This window comes from Nomascus leucogenys, chromosome 6 (genome assembly GCF_006542625.1).
Source record: "Nomascus leucogenys isolate Asia chromosome 6, Asia_NLE_v1, whole genome shotgun sequence".
In the NCBI taxonomy this organism is placed as follows: Eukaryota; Metazoa; Chordata; class Mammalia; order Primates; family Hylobatidae; genus Nomascus; species Nomascus leucogenys.
In genome coordinates this window covers 38,410,507-38,418,377 of record NC_044386.1, presented here as the reverse complement: position 1 = coordinate 38,418,377, position 7,871 = coordinate 38,410,507, and positions in this window count along the sequence as shown.

Here is a 7,871-nt window from a genome sequence, read left to right as displayed (position 1 = left end):
TGATGTTATCCTTTTCTGGCTTTACTCTACCTCTTTTGGCCATACCTTTTCAGCCTCTTTGAAAGGAGAGGGGGCCTTTTAGGATGTGGCTAGGCACTAGTCTGAATTAGGCACTAATCTGAATGAGACTACTGCCCTTATAAAAGAGTCTCCAAAGGGCTCCCTTGCCCCTTCCACCATGTGAAGACATGGCAAGAAGGTGCCATCTATGAACCAGGTAGTGGACCCTCACCAGACTTCGAATATGGCGGCACCATGATCTTGGATTTCCCAGCTTCTAAAACTTTGAGAAATACATTTCTATTGTTTATAAGCAACAGAGTTTGTGGTATTTCGTTATAGCAACATCAATGGACTAAGACAACCCTATGGCTATTTACAGAGATTTGTTGTGAAAGAAACATCAAAAATAAGCATTTGAGGACTGGACAAATGCGATTGAGCTATTTTTTGCTGGTACTATAATAGAACAGTTATTTCCTGCAGGTAATTCTGTTTTGTCTGAATTGTGTTTGTTTACTTATATTGTATCCCAAGGGTAATAGCTGAGCTTAATTTGAGCTGTTAGCAGACTCACAAAGGAGGGCTCTGACCTGAACTAGAATAGAAATGAAGTTAAACATATTTTTTTTTGCCAAAAGTAGCTAAAGAAATGAGAAGTTATTTTAAAATAACTGTATGAAATGATGACAGGAAGGGAAACAGGTTAAAATATTCTCTTCTTAAAAGAAGGAAATAAAGAATTTTGAACGGATGGCCTAATTATATCATTTAAGAATATCTTTTTAACCAATAAAATAAAATAAACGTATGTTAATATAAGTCAATTAGGATTGAGACATTGCAAGCATTGGTTTTAAAAGAACAAAGATATTGTAGTCTGCAACAGATTAGACTACTTCTATCTACTTTACTAGAAAATTTGCATATTGCATTGCTAAATTGATTGTCTAGAATATTCTTACCACTCTATTGACTAAAGCTTAAATATCTTCACAGTAAAATGCCTGATTTTAGAAATCACCTATTAAATCTTACAATTGTGATACGTTTACACATATTAAGACAAATATTTAGATCTTGCTTTGCTAACAGATCATTTTAAAACTAAAGTAACTTTTCTATTTCCTGTCTTCATTTTGATTCTAAATCCGGTAAGCAAATTTTATATTTGAGATGAGATAATTTTCTTTTCATGGAAGTATTTGTATCTTTACAGAAGATAAGGCACTGTAGTTAGATGTTTCTCATAAAGGCTGACCTGGTGTTTGTTGAGCACGCCTATACTTATGACAAATTGAATTTCCAGAGAATGCACTCATTCGTATTAGACCATGTGTTTGGGCTTAATGTTCAGAAAACATGGATATTACACTAAGACAGCAAGGGTTGTATAGATTTTACCAGTTTTCCAATTTTTACTTGGAAAGCTTAGTTCAAATTGGCTAAAATGGGAAAACTGTCACATAAGGAAAAGTGACATAAACAATACCAGGAGCGGGTTTAAAATGGACAAAACAGTTCGTTCCTAAGCCACATCTAGAAATTAGCTTATTAGAATGCAGATTGGACTAGAGAAAAATCATTGAAAACAGCAATACTCAGCAGATGAGAAACTCACAAATCACTCAGCCTGAAGGAGGCACAGGTTGAAAGGTAATTTGAAGTATTTGTTAGTAGGCCGGGTAGTATGCACATCTCAAAAACGACTCATGAAAACAGGTGATGAAAGGCAGCAGGAAGGCAAAGAGCTTGAGCTGTGTGTGAGGAGTCTGCCTCTCTTCCAGGCTGTGAAGGGACAACAACCAGTGAGGTGTAACTGCTGTGATGCAAAGCCACTTCATGAGCCAGGCAAACAGAAACACCAGAAGCAGTCCCCAGTGGGTCAGGGTAGCATTTGCCCTGCTTTTGCCTGCATTCTTTATTTGGTTTGACTATATAAAGGAGCATGATGGGTTGAATTGTGTCCCCCAACCCCTACATTCATGCCCAAACAGAACCTCCAAATGTGACCTTGTTTAGAACTAGGATCTTTGCAGTTGTAATTAGTTAAGGATTTTGGGATAAAATTATCTTGGATTTAGGATGGGTCCTAAATCCAATGACTGGCATTTTTGTGAGAAGAGGAGAGAATACACAGATACAGGGAAGAAAAAGGCCAAGTGAAGACATAAGCAGAGGTTGATGTTATGCTGCACACACACCAAGGAATGCCAAGAGTCACTGGAAGCTGGAAGAAAGAAGGAAGGATTCTTCCCTAGAGCCTTCAGAGCAAACATTGCCCTGCTGATACCTCAATTTCAGATTCCTGAAACTGGCCTCCAGAATTGGGAGAGGATATATTTCTGTGTTTTCACCCACCGAGTTTGTGGTACTTTGATATGACAGCTCTAGTAAACTGATCAAAAGAGCAAACAATCCCGTAAAACTGCCTGAGACAACCACAAGTCTGCATTAACCCACTGCATCTGACTACATAGAGGTGGGCTTGTTCAGATTGAAAACATCTCATTTGTTAGTAGAGAGAGACTAACAGCAGATAACACTGCATAGGTGGAGTGAACCTAGCCAAGTGAATATCTCATCATATGCACCCACATTTTAAAAAATTGCATGTATATGGGGAGTGGTATATGGGAAAATATTAATATGAAAATTGTATATTAATTCTCTAGCTGATAACTGTCTCCCAGGAAATCTGGCATACAGGTACACTGTGTCGAAGATTAATAAAATGGAAGCATATGTCTGGCTTCCTGAGTGTTGAGTGGGAAGATAAATCTGGCACTGAAGAGGCAGTATCACTACAGCAAACCTGGTGCAGCAGGAGAAGTTAATAGCAGCTAAAACCTCCCAAGTGAGTGCAGCTGATAGGTATTTAATAAATGTAAGTTCCCATCCTGATTTCCTTCCCATGTTGCCAAAATAAATCAATTCTACAGAATTATGTTTTATGTATGAAATACTTCTGAAGCATGGTTATATCTAAACAAATCAAGCCTGATCAGCAGTTCTAGTCTTTGTTTTTTTCTCTCAATTAAGAAGTTCCAAATGGATATTTCATGGCAACTCTTTAAAAATCTCCTATTTCTATTTCTCCCCACCCCTAAACTGGGAGTGTCTCATTCTTTGACTCCCCAAAAACATCGTAATCCATGCTATTCAGTCCTTATCTTAGTTCTAAGACAAACTCTTTTGTCTCTGTCATCTGTGACCCCATGACATGCTCTTGACACTTCAAGTCCCCTAGATGTAGTCAGGCCCCCAGGGAGTATGGTGCTTCCTTTTGCACTATTTTCTCAAGGGAGTACACATGAAGGGATTTTATCCTTTTTCTCTTTGATGAAGAAGGAAAGAAGCAGAAAATAATCAGGCCAAAAGTTGTCAGGAAAGGACTGCAAACCTTCCCACATTAAATGCTTTTATTCAATTATATACAATCTAATAAAACTACATTTGACTTTCTTGAATAGCACATTTCTCTTCTCATCTCATCTCATTTAGATGACTACTGATTCTTTATTTGCAACCTATTACCCAAAATTGTTTGATGGAATATAGTAGGTGACATATGATGTAGATGGGGAAACAAGACTAAGATGAAAAACTTGCCTGAGGGAGTTATCACTAAGAAACATAAAGAGAAATGTTCCTACATTTCTCTTTGCCCTAATGTATCATTGTTCTTGCTACAACTATTTGACTACTACTGATTTTTAAAGGCCACCTTTTATATCGTACCTCTACTGTGAACTCTTTTCTGTCTTCCCCAGGGATAATCTCTTTGTTATTATGATACCACACGACTTATTACACAGTTAGTTTTCTTTTCTTTTCTATTTTTTCTTTTCTCCCCTCCCTCCCTCCCTCCCTCCCCCCTCCCTCCCTCCCACCCCCTCGCTCCCTCCCTCCCTTCCTCCCTTCCTTCCTTCCTTCCTTCCTTCCTTCTTTCCTTCCTTTTCAGAGTCTCATTCTGTTGTCCAGGCTGGAGTGCAGCGTTGCCATCTTGGCTGACTGCAACCTCTGCATCCCAGGTTCAAGTGATTCTTGTGCCTCAGCCTCCCAAGTAGCTGGAACTACAGATACGTGTCACCATACCCGGCTAATTTTTGCATGTTTAGTAGAGAGGGGGTTTCCCAATGTGGGCCAGGCTGGTCTCGAATTCCTGGCCTCAAGTGATCTGCCTGCCTCAGCTTCCCAAAGTGCTGGGATTATAGGCGTGAGCCATCACATCTGGCCATTACACAATTATTTCTGTGTTAATGATTTGTAAATTGTTGATGTATCTATCTGTTGGCTGGGCAAGGAATTTTATCCTGAGAGTCAAGCATATTCTTAGCAAGTATTCTCTAAATAAGAAATATTTTTGAATATTTCTACATTTCAGCTAAACTGAGATTATCTATACTTTTCCATGTACTTTCAACTAAGTATAATGAAGGCAATTGGGCCTCTCTAATTCCAGAAAGGATAATATCTTAACTCACTGGTTATAAGCTTTGTCTTTAGTGAGTTTTTACATGTGGTTTTTGATTAACTAGTATGATTGAGGCAGTGTATTTTGTGTGGCTGCTTAATTTCATCATCCAAATGACCAGACCATCATCATGTAAGTAGGGATATTCTATTATCTGCCAGATGTAAATGAGTGGCTTCCCCTGAGGAGACAAGAAGAGCTTGGAGAGAGTAAAGAGATGGTGGAGATCATGCATTCAACAAGACCATGACAAATAACCTAAAATGTGGCTTCTGGAGAGGGTTGTCAGCGTCTGGCCCCTTTACACTCAGGCCTCCACCTGCTTCCTCTGAAGGACTGCCCTCCACTAGGCTTAGCCCAGCCATCTATGGACTAGAGCTTATCTTGGCTGGCTCTCTAAAGGTCTCTTTTACCCCAGAGGCTTATTTTGTGTAAGGTCCATGAATAAAATTGGCTAGGATATTTTGCCCTAGAAGGCTGTGAGGCACAGAAAGGTGATACTGAAGAGGAGTGGTAAGAATTGAGAAACTCCTCTTTGTAAACGTGACGGAGTGAAAAGATAAGCAAACTTCAAGACTGCAAAACCATCTGCGGGACACAAAAGTAACTGTGAGAAGTGTGTAGAAAAGAGTCCTGCTTATTGCTGTCCCAAATATTGGTTTGCTGTTAAAGTACACAAGGATGGACATGACTTAATATCTTCTTGGAAAACTTGTAAGTTTGCTTCAAACTGTATCTTTAACAAACACTTCCTAAGTTGATTGTCAGCTGTATTAATTTGAATGAAGGCTACCCATTGGTATGCAAAATTGAATGGTCCAGAGCACTAGCCTCAAAGGGACACATTCTGACTGTTGCCAAAGCAGTTGAGCTACATATGTGTTCCTTCACCTAAAACGATAATAACAAGTTGCTAAAATTTTGGTGTTCTCCAGGTGGCAGAATAAAAGTGCAGCTCCTATATTATAGACATAATGATTAGAGCAATTATTGTTTCTGTTAACAGCAGGAGTCCCAGAAAGCTAAAAGAATTTTAAAAGTGAAATTTGGTGGATGCTGAAGTTGCTGGAAGAAATATTAAGCATATTATCACTTGTCTTCCCTTTAGTCCTCCTCTGGGAAAAGCAGAAGGGCAGAAATTTTAAGTCAAACATTTTTATCAACAGTATTTATACAGAAAGTGCATCAAATGACTTCCCCCACCTTTCCCACGAATTAGGATGAAACTGTTTGGGGCATTTTATCCCTTCAAAGAACCAGGCCCACTACTGTCTACTAAGAACCTTTGGAATTCACAGCTTTGCAGAAGAGATTAGCTTAAAAGAAAACATTAATATCTGGCTTTACAGAGACTTTCAGCTTTGCTTTAAGTCATGAGTTCCCCCCTCCAAAAAAAACAATAAATAAACACAAAGGACAGAAAAGCAGATACTTAGAAGTTCAAATGCATCAGTAAAGACAGAATATGTGAATATTCTTAGCCTAATGTGCATATTTCCTTTAGGATCCCCTGTTAGCTTGTGGAATAGCTGGTAGAGTTGACATTGAACAGGAGTTCTGGAGGTGATTAGTATCAGGAGCCTGGGATACAATGAGGCATATTGTGGAGCAAGCTATTCTAGTCCAGAAGAATTCCCTGATGGAATTACATGAAAAATCAGACCTGAATGATGAACTAATGTTGCAAGGAAGAGAATGAAATGTGTGAAGTATCTAGGCACAGAAACTGAAAGAATACTTATTTGGGCAGGATGTATAGAGTTAGAAATGTGCGAAAACTGTTTTAGAGGTGCAAGTGGACCTTGAAGGGACTTTGAAGACATTTCTAGTGTTTTCGACTTTGTTGTATATATGGTAATAGAAAATGAGGGTCTTTCTTAGAGAAACAATGATGACATTACACTTCTGCTGGAATGGAAAGATCATTCCAACTTAATAACTGATGCAGATGATAACATTAAGGGATGCTGTGATGATTTTATGTGTTGACTTGGATAGGCTAAGGTGTCTTGTGGTTTGGTCAAACACCATCTAGATGTTGCTATGAAGATCTTTTATTTGTTGTTTTGTTTTGTTTTGTTTTTTTCAGGTGTATTAACATTTGAAATAGTAGAGTTTGAGTAAGGCAGATTATCCTTCATAAAATGGGTAAGCATCATCCAATCAGTTGAATGTCTTAAGAGCAAAGACTGAGGTTTTCCAAAGAAGGAATTATCTTCAAGACTGCACCAGAGAAAACTCACCTTAGTTTAGAAAGATATAGATAGATATAATATATCTACAATTTACTTTAAAATAGTACAAATAAAAATGTGAATATATACAAACGATATATAAAAAGAGCAAAATGAAGCAAATATAATAAAATGTTAACAATTGTGGAATAGAAGTGAAATGAGGCTGGGTGAGGTGGCTCACGCCTGTAATCCCAGCACTTTGGGAGGCCAAGGCGACAGATCATGAGGCCAAGAGATTGAGATCATCCTGGCCAATATGGTAAAATCCCATCTGTACTAAAAATACAAAAAAAAAAAAAAATAGCTGGGCATGGTGGTGCACGCCTGTAGTCCTAGCTACTCAGGAGGCCAAGGCAGGAAAATTGCTTGAACCCAGGAGGCAGAGGTTGCAGTGAGCTGAGATCGTGCCACTGCACTCCAGCTTGGTGACAGAGCGAGACTCTGTCTCAAAAAAACAAACAAAAGAAAGTGGAATGAATATGCATGTTCATCATTCATGGTTAAACCTCTTTAAATATTTTCATAATGAAAAGCTGCTCATAGCGAGGACAAATATTATACAACAGGGAAGAATTTAAAAAGGGTGGATGTCAGGCAGTCAGTTAGGTGGTTTTGGCAGTAGTTTAGCTAAGGCCTGGAGTATACATGAAGGGAGTGTTGGAAGAGACAGTCTGGTAAATTTAATCACTATTTAGGTAGCAAAATGGGTTAACAGAATAGATTAAAGATGATTGTTTGGAATTGTGCCTGGAACATAGTAGGTACTGAATTGTTGCAATGAATAGATGATTGACTTGGAGTTAACATGGGATTAAAGAAGAAAGAGAAGTAATAATGCCTTCCATACATTTTGATTGAACAACTGAGAGCATAATAAGACCATTAATTAAAATTTTTTTAAAAATGGGAAAAAAACAAGAAGCACATTTTTTTAAATTATACTTTAAGTTTTAGGGTACATGTGCACAACGTGCAGGTTACATATATATACATGTGCCATGTTGGTGTGCTGCACCCATTAACTCGTCATTTAACATTAGGTATATCTCCTAATGCTATCCCTACCCCCATCCCCCAACCCCACAACAGGCCCCAGTGTGTGATGTTCCCCTTCCTGTGTCCATGTGTTCTCATTGTTCAATTCCCACCTATGAGTG